The 14,738-nt window shown below is 44.4% G+C and overlaps 1 protein-coding gene and 1 long non-coding RNA gene across 6 annotated transcripts in view; one reads left to right on the forward strand and one right to left on the reverse strand.

The window, feature by feature from the left end:
* Spata6 (spermatogenesis associated 6) overlaps positions 1–661 on the reverse strand; it is a 105,664-nt gene extending 105,003 nt beyond the window's left edge. For 2 of the 3 annotated variants that reach the window (XM_038333652.2, XM_038333654.2), the window contains exon 1: positions 313–661. The gene's annotated coding sequence lies outside the window, so the exon portion shown is untranslated. The remainder of the gene's footprint in view (positions 1–312) is intronic. The other variant, XM_038333653.2, reaches the window with a different exon arrangement.
* A 2,485-nt stretch (positions 662–3,146) lies between these two features.
* Positions 3,147–13,733, forward strand: LOC119816805. Of its 3 annotated transcripts, none has more exons than XR_005285829.1 (4): positions 3,147–3,207; positions 8,304–8,929; positions 10,759–13,388; positions 13,600–13,733. It is a non-coding gene; the product is annotated as an uncharacterized LOC119816805 (long non-coding RNA). The 3 variants fall into 3 exon arrangements; XR_005285827.1 differs by having other exon boundaries at positions 3,159–3,207; positions 8,876–8,929; XR_005285828.1 differs by having other exon boundaries at positions 3,159–3,207; positions 8,876–8,929; positions 10,759–13,405; positions 13,600–13,723.
* Positions 13,734–14,738: the final 1,005 nt, after the last annotated feature.

Genomic DNA, 14,738 nt, shown 5'->3' on the forward strand with positions numbered 1-14,738 from the left:
CTCACAAACAGCCTAATACAGTCTGTACTTCACTCTGAAGTGTCCAAAGCCAGAAATGCAGTTGTCTGCTTTTCTCTCAGGATTCTTATCTTCAGAGTTTCCACCAAACACCCACTAAGCTGTAAGCACTCAAGGGTTTTTCCAGCCCAACATTCCAAAGTCCTTCCACAATCCTACTAAGAACAACACACATCTGTCACAGCAACACTCCACAAAACTGCTACAGATTTTTGTATGAATTTGCCTTTCAATGGCTGTGATAAATACCACAGCCAAAGCAGCTTGGGAATAAAAGGATTTATTTCAATTTACCGTTTACAGTCCTTCGTGAAGAGAAGACACGGCAAGAATTCAGGAACGTGGAGGCAGGAATAGCTACGGAGAAACACGGTTTGCTGGCTTGCACCCCAAGGCTTGCTCAGCCTGCTTGCTTCTACATCCCAGGACCACATGTCCGCGGGTGGCTCCCAGTGGCCTCGGGCCTCCCACATCAATAATTAGTCAAGAAAGTACCCCCACAGACCAGTGCAGGCCAGTCTGTTGGAGACATTTTCACAACTGAAGTTAACAAATACCAACCAGCATAGGGTGTCATAAGAAAACCACTTGACCCATTTGATAGAAGACTTCCATTAAGCCGCTCAGTCTGCAGTAATTTGGTTGACAGTCCTGGAGACCTAGTAGAATATTAACCTTTTTAAAAAGTTCATTGAGTATTGTCACCCTAGACCCACTCAACCTTTGAACTCCAAACATCACGGACTACACTGTAATGGCATGGAGCCTAACAAAATACCAAAACTCAGATAAAATGCTCTTACCTGCAAACAGAAAGTTCGGTTATCTTTTGCTTACAACATAAAGATTCAATTTTCTCATAAACAAGCCTGAGGTTAGTTGGTAGCAGGCTACTGCAGAAAGTTTATTATATTTGGAAGCTTGGCCTTTTCCATCTTCCAGTTTCATGAACTGTAGTACCCTTTTTTATATTAAGTTATTCTTTGACAATTCATACACATATGTAGTTCGTTCTGGTTATTCCCGCCCCCACACTCTCTCACCTCTCTTCTGCTTCCTATCAATTCCCTCTTCCCCCTGTCGGTCCCCTCTCCAGATTTATGACTTCTGCTTTTACTTTCTACCAATTTAATTTAACCATGACTACCTGCCTGGCCACTGGATTGAAACTATCCACTGGAGCCTGATGGGGTCAACAGTAGAGACATAGCTTAAGACAAGGACTCTCCCTTTCCCTGAATCAGACGGTAGGAAACAGTTCATCAGTGAGGGTGGACCCCCCCCCAGTCCCTTCCCCAGCCAAGTCTCAGTGTTGTTGGGCCCTTTCCTGTGAAGACACGGTGCAGTCCTCTGCAGCAGTTGAGTGCAGCACACGCTTTAAAGAATGGCTTGTTCATTTGGAGTTCACTTTTGGTTATTAGTTTTTTTCTTTATGGGGGACAGGGCGGCATTATGCTGGTGACCTCTAGGCTTCTTTTCTACTTATGCATCAGGAAAAGGGAGAACGGATACCCTAAGTTTGGTGAAAAGCCACATCTCTGCCCTGCAGACGTCTGCAGTCCACACACCACCCTGATGTAATGTGACCCATGTGTGTCATCACACACACACAGGGCTAAAGGAAACTAGAGGGGTGGTACATCAAAAATAAGAAAAGATAGCTATGTCTGACACAAACTGGTGGCCTCAATCTCAACAGGAATAAGGGGAAACTTTAAAAAAAATGTATAGATTAGTTGCCTAGGCTTCATACTCAAAATTTCTCTCTGTCTCTCTCTGTCTCTCTCTCTGTCTCTGTCTCTCTCTCTCTCTCTCTCTCTCTCTCTGTGTGTGTGTGTGTCTGTGTGTGTGTGTGTGTGTGTGTGTGTGTGAGAGAGAGAGAGAGAGAGAGAGAGACTGTTAATTCTTGAAGTGATTTCACTATATGAACATGTTGAGAACCAAAGAATCAAGTCTGATCACCCGGAACACAGCTGAGATTCAAATAGCAAGCAAGGCAGGAAAAGTAATGGGTAGTTACAGGAAGTGGCGTGCTGTGGCAGCCGCAGCTGGAAGTCATTTGCTCAGGGCAGTATGACCCAGGTGCGTTGCAGCATATTTAAATACGAGGTTAAAGTGGCAAATCAATCCCTCTCTTATCTGTATCTTTCATCTTCTTCATCTTTCTCTTCCTAACTCTCCTTCACCTCCCTCCCTCCCACTCCATGTTTCTACCATTTGTCTCCTTCTCCATCAGTCCAGCACATCTCAGAATCGATCCTAAACAGGACCAGAAGTGTTGTCTCAGACTGGACAGATGACTCAGTGGCTAACTGCGGCTGCTACACAAGCAGGAAGAGGTTGTGTTACCTTAGCTCTTCTATTACCAATAAAGACTTAGGAGTCATATGCATATATTGGGTGGGGGGAAACTTGATAGATCAAGGAAGTGGAGGGGCAAGCAGCTGTGACATACATGCAGTTGCATCATGCAGGGCTGTGGTAGGTTCTGGTTTAAACTCCTCTGCCTGTGCCTGAGCATTTTTTCTTATTTTCATTAGTAAGTCTTTCTAAGGCTTGTATCTTAGCATTCCATGTTTCATATTTGGTGCAGTTATTAAACCACTTCTTAAGGATAAAATGTGACTTATCAAACCGATAGCAATTATAATTGACATTATGTCAATTCCACCTAAGTAGATTATCCCTTCACATTTTTTTCCATTTTCAAGCCATCCATTGTGGCACCATACAAAAATCCTAACTCTCTGCATTGTGATACGTTCCAGTCTTAAAGGGGGAAAGATTTTTCCTTAGACTCCAAATCTGCTGGCTATTCAGTTTGCTCACACAACAGCAACAACCGTGACAAGAGTGGTGGGTGACACAGATGTTAGGGTAAAAACCTGGTAGATCAAATAAGCAGCAAACGAGTGACTAGCTGACCCTCTCTCCACACTTCCTAGACCAAAAAGAAAGTCCCAAAAGCCCATGGATCTCCAAGTCCCTCCTTATTCTTTCCTATGCCTCTCTATCCATATCCTGCATCCTCCATGTACTCTATGACTGGTTCTTGTTAACTGATCACTGGCCCCACCTCCTGATTAAAGATTAACTTTTCTAACACGGTCTCAGGGTGTCACGGTGCGATCAAATATCCGCCAACGTGAAGATCCGAGTTCAGATCCCAGCAAACACCTGCTTGAGATGGTAAGTGCTTGAGGCCTGGACACTAGCTATGTTTTGACTCATTTGAGACAGAAGTACCTTTTTGAAATTCACATGATGATGCCGCAGAGACTTCTGGGGCCCTGGCAGTATGAGGCTTCCTTTCCTGCTCTAATATTGCTGTGACTGTTACAATGTTCTCTTCCACAATGAGGCAAGGACTTGGTCCAGTGGTCACTATGATGGTTTGGAGCCACTTGGAACTCATTTGCTCCTTTCTCTTCGGTCTCCACAACACCCCTTTTCGTTCATGTTTTGTGAAGCCTTGCTTTTCTCAGCTTGGTTCAGATTCTCAGCCACTTTGATCCACCCATGATCAGTGGCCCTCTGCAGTAAGAGCACCACTGTGTAGCCAAAACAGTGTAATAGAGACAGCCTGCTTTGACAGGGGTGGTTTATTTTTCATGGAAAATAAAAGCCTGTGTTTCCAAAATCACCTTGCCATGAGAAAGGTATGGGCACAAGAAACAGCCAGTTTTGGAAATGGATTAATGCCCCCCCCCCCCAGTGCCTTGGGTTATCATGAGTTTGATTGGAAAAACACCAAACATGCATGATACGTTTAGAAATTGGTCACTGGTGACCTCCAGCAGCTAAGTTTCAAGTAATGGATAAACATGAACAAATGCCAATTCAGATAGCTAAGAGAGCATGAGCAAGTACAGGAGAAAGGCAAGCTCCTAGATGTGTGTGAATGTGGATATGTGTGAGTTTGTGTGTGTGTTAGTGTGTATGCGTGTGTGTGAGAAAGTCTGGATATAAGAATGTGTTTGTGTGTATGTGTGTGAGAGAGATAGTATGGGTGTAAATAGGAGACACCTGAGTAGGCTTATTGCCCAAGTAAATTCATGCACTAGACAGTCTGAGGGCAAGGGCAAGGGCAAGAGAAGTTGGTTTTAAAGCAGCAAACTGACTCAGAGCTGGAGGGAAGAAATAATTTATATTTGAAAAGCAGGAGACTACAGTAAAACAAAAACAGAAAATTTGCTGAGTGGGCATCTTTTATAAACTGAAGTAATTTAAATGCTCATATGTCCTTCCTCTTGTCTTTCCTCTCCCTCCCTCTGACAGGACCCAGACCAGTACTATGCATAGGGCAGAGTTAGGGAGCACTCACTATTCAGTACCTTAAAATCCTATTTTTTAAACAATATGTGTGATTCATTCCCTAATCATTTTGTCCAAACATACAGGCAAACAGAGCCAACTGTGGAGATGAGGAAAGAAAAAGGAGTAAGTATAGACCAGTGGGAGCAGGGATAATTAGGTTGGAACAGATAGCTTAATCGCTGTTTTGGAAAGAACTATGTTGGCCTACAAAAATTATTTTTTAACTTTTATGTAGATACAAACAAGAAAACCCAGATGAAAAAAGTATAGTGACTTAATGCAGTCAAAAAAACAGAGAGAGAGAGAGAGAGAGAGAGAGAGAGAGAGAGAGAGAGAGAGAAGCAGGACTAGGAAGTGTCAAGGACTTGCTTTGCAAGCATGACAACTTGTTTGAATACCCAGAACATAAAAGATGGGCATAGTATTGCAAATCTGTAACCCAGAGTTGAAGGGGGGGGGGGGACACGAAAAGGCAGCTCCTAGGGGTTTGATGGCCAGCTAGTCTTGCCAAAGCATGAACTCTTTAGTTCAGTGAGAGAGCTAATCTCAAAATGTAAGGTAGAGAGAAATAAAGGAGATACCTGAAATTGACTCTTTGTCTCCATATGCACACGCAAGCACATATGTATATGCATATCCTCATACGAATGTCTTTATTGCAGCGGTTTCCCTGTCTATGGGTCACAGAGCTGGGCCAGCCAGCAGAGTGGGTGTATCTGCATTTGAGGAAGCCACTTCTACTTTCAGGATGGCTTTCAACAGCTGAGTTTTACCTGGCAAGGGACTGGAAATCACGCGAATATAGCTCACTAAACCCAATCTTCGATTCAACTTCCCCTCTGCTGGATCCCCAGAGTTCAGGGTCACTCTGTTGTCACCTTATGAGAAAGAGGCTGAAGGGAAGTTAGCTAGACAATGTCTGCAGAGGACTGCCACCCCAATAGTGTCCTTTACAGTTTTCACAAACAGTATCAGGGGACACCTTGCAGAGAAGGCTAGTGAGGGTCAGGAGCCTGGGGACTCCTTGAATCTACAGTAAATCTGCTGATCTCTCCTGTAGTGGGTACTGCCACTTAGCAGAAACTCCAACAGTGTCTGAACAGGTAGGTATGAGAGCCACTGGGGAAAGGTAGGAGGAGGGGAGGGAGCTGAACAACCCCACCAGAGCCTGTAAAGAAGACACCAGATGCTGTCAGCAGTTGGTAAAGTACCTGTCAGCACCTGCCTGACCTCAGTCAGGCTGTGTGTTCTGCTCATAGCTTGTGCTTTGGACCCCTGGATAAGCAGCCTGTGTTCTTCCTCCTGCCTCACCTTTAGCTGTTCTAGGCACACAAAGGGCTTATATTCTCATCGCCATGTTGGGAAGATTGCCAATCACCCAGCCTCCCCGTGCGCCTCTTTGATTTGCTACATTTAAAGGGCATGAAGGGAGGCATTCAGAGGCAAGCTTTTAAAGCCCACGTTACCCTAGTGCGAGTCCCTACTGCAACATCTTTGCTGGCACAGCTGGGCGGGTGGCAGCGCTTGCCCTATAAAATGTTTGATACTTTGCCAGTAAACTGTAAAGAGGAGAAGAAAGCCCATGTCTACTCTGCAGTCACAGGGCAGCTCTGGAATGTGCTTGCCGAAGCAAAGCATGACCCTTGCTCTGTCGGATTACAGATCCCCAGCCTTGCTCAGAGGAGGTGTAAAGTTTCAGAACTGCAACTTCACTTTCCAGTCTTTGCTTGGCAACCCAGGAAATTTAGAGCCTGTCCTCTGGCCCTTCCCTCCCTGCTAGTTTTGATGGTTAAGTGTGTCCTTGGGACCCACTGAAACCATTTTGTCACAGGGACAACAACTTTTCCATTCACCTCCTTGTTTGTCAAGCTACTATCCTTACGTCAGTCGGAACTGCACCCCCCCCCCCCCGCCGTCCCATGTAGTCCTCTTTACAGGTGGCCCCACTCCACTGTTCCTAGGGCAGAGAATCTTGGCAGCCCTTCAAACCATCCCTCTAGTCACACTTCAGAGTATGGGTTGTCTACTGAACACTGAAAATACCTAGGACTTGAACCAAAACTGCTCCCAAGCCAGCTGAGTTATCCACTTGCTTGTAATACCAAGAGGGAGCTTGCGTTAGGAAACTTGCAAGTTCAAGGTCAGCCTGAAATAGCTACTTAGTAAAATCCAGTCTCCAAAACACAGACAACCAACAGAAAGCTTACCAAAGGTTAATGTTTTTCCAAATTCCATACCCATTTTTAAGTAAAGAAAGTCAAGCGTTTGTGTTTATCTCTCTCCCTTCCTCCTTCTTCCCTCTCTGTATCTAACTCTCTCTACCTCAACAAACCCCAGTTGTGTGCTTATGTGCACACACCAGAGAGCAGCCTTGAATGTAGTTCTTTAAGCACCGTTCACCTTTTATTTTGCAGGGAGGACAGGACGCCCACATTCCCAAGAGGTGGGGTGGGTGGTTTTGGTCCCTCAATAGATTATGGATGTTCATCATTGTTTAGGGAGGTTTGTTGCAAATTGTTATTGGTCATAGTCAGGGAGGAAACTAAACAGAGGAGATTGGATTCAGGGATCTTGTTCTGAAAAGACAAAAGGGGATTTAGGATAAAAGGGTAAACTATTGAATCTGTTTTTAAACTTAAAAAGCAACTGCTAGTCTTAAATATTTTGTATAGGATTTTTATATACTGATACAAATTTTTTTTTTTTTTTTTTTTGGTTTTTCGAGACAGGGTTTCCCTGTAGTTTCTAGAGCCTGTCCTGGAACTAGCTCTTATAGACCAGGCTGGCCTCGAACTCAGAGATCCGCCTGCCTCTGCCTCCCGATTGCTGGGATTAAAGGCGTGCGCCACCACTGCCCGGCTCTACTGATACAAATTTAAAAGTTATTTTTGTTAAACATATATATATATATATATATATATATATATATATATATATATATGTTTCTACTCTTGTTTAAGGTATTATACCTAAGCAACACATTTGAAAATGTAATGTATAGTTCTACTCCTTGAAAGCTATTATTACAAACTATTTAGGATAATTAAGAAATACAAGTTAGTAGTTAATCATTTATAACAATCAAACTTGTAACCAAGAATTTATCATAGAGCAGGCTTCTCCATGGGCAGCTGGAACTTTACCTCTCTGAAAAGTGGTGAGAGCCAAGTATAGAATGTGCCCCCTCAGAGTTACCTTGCCCCAGGATCAAAGAATCTTTTACCCACCCATCTTGTCAGCCACGGGTAAGGATCAGTTCAGGCCCTTCTAGCCTACCATTGTTAGATAAGGCGTAACCTCTGGGAAGAGCTGACCAATGACTGGAAAGAAAGATATAAAGAACAAAAGGTAGTAATGATTTCTCCATCTAGGCCAGATCAGGGCTTTAAACAGGGCATAAAGACGTTGGTAGTCAAGTGGTGTAGGAGGTCCTTCTGACTATGTGTTGCTTTCATTGGTTGAATAAAGAAGCCCTTGGCCTTTTGATAGGGCAGAACTTAGATAGGTAGGGAAGACAGAAAAGAATGCTGGGAAGAAGGTGCAGAGTGGCAGACGCCATGAAGCTCCTGCCTGAGACTGACGCTGGTTAGAATCTTTCCCCATAAGCCACGACCTCGTGGTGCTACACAGATTGGTAGAAATGGGTTAGATCAGGATGTGAGAGTTGGCCAAGAAGAGGCTAGAAATAATGGGCCAGGCAGTAATTTAATTAATACAGTTTCTGTGCAGTTATTTCAGGTGTAAGCTAGCCGGGCGGCGGGACGCAGCCCGTTCCTCCTACAACAGTCAAAGAAATGGGATAAAAACAAACAAAACAAGAAAATGACAGATGTTGTGTTGATTGGCTAGAAAAATTCTTAAGAGCATCAGAGCATCCCTACTAGAGGAGTTATGTGCACAGAACATATCTATTCTAGGGGTACTTTAACCTCTCTCTCTCTCTCTTCTTATATTTTATACATCTACAGGTAAAAGATTGAATTCTGCTAAAAATAGGCTTCCAAGAAAACTGCACCCCTTCCTGTGAAAGTTCCCACCCTTGGGGAGGAGCCAGGGAATAGATAACCAGAAAGCAGAACTGTAAGACACCATGCCTGCTAAGCTTAGGCCCTGCTGTTCTGTCCAGGTGGCTCTTTTCTTAAGGAGTGTATTCTATTCAGTACTTCCTCTAATTAAACTATTAACTTCTTGAACTATGACTGTGTCCCAGGTAAACTCCTCTCTATTGGAAGCACAAGAATGGGAGCTTCTGGTGGGGTAGAGACGAGAAAAAATTGTAGGTCTCCCCATAGTGCCTTCTCGGAAGTATGCTACCGAAGGTCCAGAAGGCAGAAAATTATGGGTACTAGATGCTAAAAATCTGGCTGGTGAGCCCAGATATGGTATCATGATACTGGCCTGGGACATTAGTTTCATAGAATAAAGTAGTCCATGGGGCTACTATTCCCCACATGATCTGCTGAAGTCAGAAGTTTGCACGATCTATGGGGAGAGAGGATACCCTGCATGATCCAGATACCCAGACAATCTGTCTCGACAGGATCCTCTGGGAGTATACAACAGGACCCGTCCTCCAGTGACTGTGGACACTGGCGTGAGTAAGGTGGGGAGTTGGGGGTCATGACAGAAATTCTTGGAACTGGGGCTCTAAGGAAGGGAAGCAAAGGAACAAGTTGGTATTGTTCTGGGGAAGTAAATCCATGAAGCTGATTTGACCCTGTCAGCATTTCAGAAATGAGTGGGCCATTTGGAAATGGTGGTCATGATAGCTGTCTGATGCTTCTGAAACATCCTTGCTGTCAGGGCAATCCCATGCACCCATGCAGTCAAGAATAATGCAGCACCCCCAAACTCTGTCCCTTTACTTTTAAGTGAAATACTGGCTTATAAAATATCTGAGTGGGTAGCCTACATTACACGCAAACACATGCATGCATGCACACATGTGCATACACACACATATACACAGAGTCTTCTCCCCATGGTTATTAAAAGTATTTTCCAAAAACACTGCTTTCTTCTAAATCAAGAGAAGACACATTTTGAGATGTCTTCTCAATATCAAAACTGAGATACTGTTTTGCTCAGAGCTCTATCAAGAGTTGCTCTAAAGTTTAGAATATTTAGCATAGAGTCAGTAGCATCTGCAGTTTTCAATCAGGAAATCAGAGGAAGAGGCAAAAATGTGCCTGTGCTCCTTCCTTAAGTCTGCTTAATGTTTTCCAGTGTGTCTGTGTGTGCTCACACACATGTGCACAAATCATAGGCTGGTCAAGAAATCCTGAGTCCAAGAGATCTTCCCATCTCAGCGGAGACAACAGGTTTCATTATATCTTTTTTAAATTTTTAAATAATTAATTATTTTTAAAAAAAACCTCTTTTTTTCTCATTTTACATACCAATCCCAGATCCCATTCTCTCCCCTCCTCCCGCTCTCTTCACCTTCCTCCCATAATCCTACCCCCACTCCTCAGAGGCGGTAAGGTTTCCCATGAGGAGTTAACAAAGTCTAGCACATTGCTTTGAGGCAGGAAAATTGAAGCAGAGGTAGAGATCCACAGCGGAGCACTGGGCTGAGTCCCCAAAGTCCAGTCGAAGAGTAGGAGGATTAAGAATACGAACAAAGAGGTCGAGACCATGATGGGGAAACTCACTGAAGCAGTTTACCTGTTTACCTGAGCTAATGGGGAGCCCACCAACTCTGGCCTGACAGAAAGGGAACCAGCATAGGAACAAACAAGACCCTCTGAATGTGGGTGACAGTTGTGTGGCTGGGGCAGACTATGGGGCCATAGTGAGTTGTATGGCAGTGAGACCAGGATTCATCCCTACTGCTCATTATATCTTTGTAAGCCATCTTGTCCTGTGATTTAGATGCAGACATGCAAATTATTCTCTTGCATATTACACTCAGTTTATTTCTCCTGTGTATTATTTCAGAATATTGTATGATTTGAAAGTTAATTATACAAACAAATATTTATTTTTGTGTGACTTTCATGTAGAATAGAGTGCTCAAAATCCCTTCCTATAGAAAAGGATGGGCCTGGAAGTGCTTAGTTCCTGCTCTAAGATTACTGGAGAAAAGAGCTATCATGATCAGAAGTTGCCAGCGCCCCCTGCTGGTAACAGGGACTCCTGCCATCCTTCTGTCTTTCCTCCTTTAGATTGTAGCGTCTGAGAGCTTCCAGACCAGAGTGATCTGAAAACCTAAGGGGTTTAGTGGGAAGAGGGTGGGAAAAGTGAAAAGAAATCTTAGAAATGTGACTTTGTAATATGGAATGTGGAACATGTGCTTTTCTTTCCTAAGAGCTGACAGGCCCGAACGCTTTCAAAATATTAGGAGGGGGGAATGTGTTCCTTTTTTAAAGTTTTTTTCTTACTTAATTAACAAAGTCACACTTCTCTTATTCCTCATTGCAGCAACTCCCTGGCAGCCATTGCTTCTTTTTTGAGTCGGCACTACATCGGTTTTATTGACTAAATAAAATCCAAAAGGACGTCGGCGTTCCTCTCCTGCAGTTTCATCTAGATTCCACGAGGTGGCACTGTGCTAGGCTGTAGACAGCACAGCAGAACGCTAGAGAAAAGGAGAATGTGTATTTGTGCTGAGAACAAGCGTCCAGGGTGGTTTGCGGAGACTGAGAGAAGACGGGAAGACAGGCGAAGCCTGCCCCGAGGCTCAGACATTTTCAGCATTTGCTCTTTTTCAGGTTTTCGGAATTCTGCTTCCTGGAAGAAACATAGAGAACTCTCAAAGCATAAGCCTGACTCATTTGCTGTGACGCTGTCGGACCTCACACAGCCGAATCTATCCCACACTTTCTTTAGTGTGTCCCGTTTGCCTGCTTATTCCTGTTAAATTCCAGACCGCTTCAATCTCTCCATCTCTAGAAAATTTGAACTTATCAAATTATCACTTCTATCCCGGTGTCATTCTCTGACATAGCTGCCGGCTTCTCTTAGGACACTGCTGTTTATTATACCGCTAGAAAACACCTTTTCTACCAGGAAATGGCTACAACTGTCTTTAGGAGAGGGACAGAGTTTGTGTTATGTAAGTAAGAAAGAAAAAAACCCTTAGCAGTCCGTAATGTCTGCCTCAGGAGGCAGTGAGTTTCTTGTCTTTAGGAATACTTGGACCAGCCGGTCGGAATACCCCTCACACCAGCCTCCCAACAGGTACGCACTGCAAGCCACCCTTACTATCACTTCCGGGTGGCTGGGAAGGACGTGAGCCGCAGTCTCTCCAAAGGCGCCTACCAGCGCAGTTTCCCCCTCTTTTGTTGAAACTAATGAGTCACGATCAGAGGAATGTTTTTCTGTGACTCCAAAACCATTTTGCTTAATGAGGTACTAAGTCTTTATAATTAGGCCCAGAAGGAAATGAGGACGTGGCCCTTAAGAGCAATAATTATTTCAGTTATTTATGGTAATAAAAAATTGAAAATAGGAATTCTTCCTCAGAATGCGACTATTTATTCTTTTACATATTGCCTAACAGGCAATTACCCTATTAAGGCAGCGTTTTGTTGCTAAAGACATTAATTGAAATGTAAATTAAATGTAAATCAGCTAATTAAATTGATATGTAATGAACTTGTCAGGCGGGCCTCTCTGATCAGATGCCCTTCACTAATAAACAAGAGCCGCAGCCCGCCCAACACACAACTGGGGCAGAGAGGTCCTAGCCTAGCCGTACCTGGACAGCCAAGAACAGAGTGGCAGGCTCTTCAGAACTTCCGGAGCTGGGAACATTAGGTCATTGCTCTTGGGAACACTATTTTGGGGTACCTATCTGGGCTTCTTTTTCATCAGATACAGAGCTTCACATGCAGACACTAGAAAATTCCGTGCAAACTGGGACGTGTCTGCCTGGAAGTTGGGTGTACTTTGGGGGTGACCATTCATGGAGGTGCCACCAGTGCTTTCTGATTCCCTTAGCTGCATGTTCCTCTCTGGGCTGTGCTGTCCTTGGGTTGAGGTCTTATAGACCCCCCCCCCCCCAATTCTACACAGCGGAGCAGAGTTAAATGAAGTTAAGTGTTGAGGCTTTTGTCACTTGACCTAGGGCATTTTTGTAGCTAGCATGAACTGGCGCAGCTGAGCCAGTTGTTCCAATATTGAAACAATCTGTTGGCAAATAGCTACTTTTCTACCTCATGGCAATTTGTGTCTCAGATGTACGTGTCTCCTTTGTCCTGGCCTCTCAAGATCCTTTCCCAGAGTCCTCAGCATGGAAAACGTTCATGTCTAGTATGAGAAGGGCCTCTCAAGGCACTGGGTTGGTACCCATTCTGATTGGCTAATACCCCTGTACACCTTGGAGTGGGTTACTCCTAAACCAGTCCTTGTGATGGAGAAATCCCATTCCATTGTAGCAAATAGAAAGATGCTTTCTTGGTTACTGGGTGTGTCCAGCTGTGGTCCACAGGCTACAGACATCCCAGGACAACTCCAAATGCAGCCCAGCGTACTGTAAATGATCAGCTTTCACAATGGCAAAAGGTTGGACACCCAGGCCTGCTAGACTTGGTTAAAGGGATTCTCAGAACAGAGGGCTTAGCCTCACTCCCAGAGCTTCTAATTCAGGGATGTGTCCTGAGCCTCTGTGTCCCTGTCAGGTTGCTAGGTAACAGGGATGCTGCTGGGCTGGAGACCACACTTAGAGCCACCCTTCAGAGCACTGAGAACATCATCACTCAGGTTGAGTTATGGTGAGTAATACAGTTGAGGAACCAGGGGAAAGAAAATTGTAGGCAGAGCCACAGATTTAGATAAAAGAAATTGTTTCAGTGCTCAGCTGTGTTCATGTATGTTATCCCTCTGGTCACTGATTAAATACTTCCCTAAAAGAACTCAAGAAAGGAAAGGTTTGCTTTGGTTCAGAGCTTTAAGGACTTAAATCTGTTATGGCAGGAGAGAAGACCTGGTTGTGGGTGTTCCTACAGCATCTGGAGTGTGCAGCAGCTGCCTGCTTAATTTTCAGTGGACCAGAATGCAAAGGCACGACAAGAAGAAGGGTCAGCTATAAACTGTGTGGCCAACCCCCAGTGAGTGACTTCCTCCGGTGAGGCCCCACCTTCTCATAGTTCCACACCTCCCCACACAGCACCCCCAGGGGCACCAAGTCGAGGGACATTTCACATCCCGAGTGTCACAACTATTTATAGCTGTCTTCCTGTTACAATTGGGTGAATGGGACAGACACCTAATGGCTTTTGAGACCTAAAGTCTTTACTGTTTTTTCGGCTGTTGTTTTAGGTGCTTGCCCCAGCTCTGATGACCTGAGTTTGATCCTTGGAACCCACATGATGGAGAGATAAAACCAACTCTTGCAGGTTGTACTATGGTCTCTGCTTGTATGCTAAGGCATGCTCACCACCACCCCGCCCCACCTCCCACACACAAAATAATTTTAATGTAATAAAAAAAGAGATTTATTTGTCTTAGTAGGGTTCCCTACCGACTAGCTGACTGAATCCCCAGTCGGGTCTCTAAATCTGGAGAGGCTCCAAGATCCAGGGAGCCCAAGACCTTCTCAGCTTTCTTAACACATTCCTTTTTGGCTAGGGAAGCACAGATGGTCCCTGTATCTGAGAAGATCCGTTCATTAGGAAAATTGCCGAACATGGTTCAAGAGGCTAGGGACTTAGCAGTGAACAAAGCTGCTCATTCCCCAGCCAACTTCGCCAATGGATAAGTCTTAGCGCACCCTTCAAGCTTCTAACCAGAGTATGGGCACACATGGATTCTGAGTGTTTCCCAAGCTGCTAAAACATGACATATCCTGGCAAAGAAATAGATCATTTATAGCAGTGGTTCTCATCCTTCCTAAGGCATCAACCCTTTGACACAGTTCCTCATGTTACTTCATTGCTACTTCATAACTGTAACTTTGCTACTGTTGTGAATCATAATGTAAGTGTCCGATTTGCAGGAAATCTGCTATGTGATCTCCAAAGGGGTCATGACCCACAGGTTGAGAACCACTGATTTGCAGTCTCCTGGTACCATCCCCAGGACTCTGACTATGCAATCCTTTCACCAACCTTCTCTTCTCCGAAAAAGCAACTTCAGCCTTGACTCTTATGAAATTAACATCATGATGCCCAAGCAGAAGGTCCTAAGCTGGGATCCTCAACACCCATGTAAACATTGGGTATCACTGCACACACCTGAATCCTAGTGCTGGGGAGACAGAGACAGGTGAATTCCTGACCTCATCTGTCAGCAGGCCTAGCCAGTTGATGAGCTCTAGGTTCAGAGGTCCTTCCTTTCAAAACATAAGGTGACAACAATAGAAGACACCCAGCATCAACTGTTGGCCTTCACACATGCACACATACGCACGCATACATATGTATCACCTGCTGAAACACACACACACACACACACACAGT

Source organism: Arvicola amphibius, chromosome 6, assembly GCF_903992535.2.
Source record: "Arvicola amphibius chromosome 6, mArvAmp1.2, whole genome shotgun sequence".
Classification (NCBI taxonomy): Eukaryota; Metazoa; Chordata; class Mammalia; order Rodentia; family Cricetidae; genus Arvicola; species Arvicola amphibius.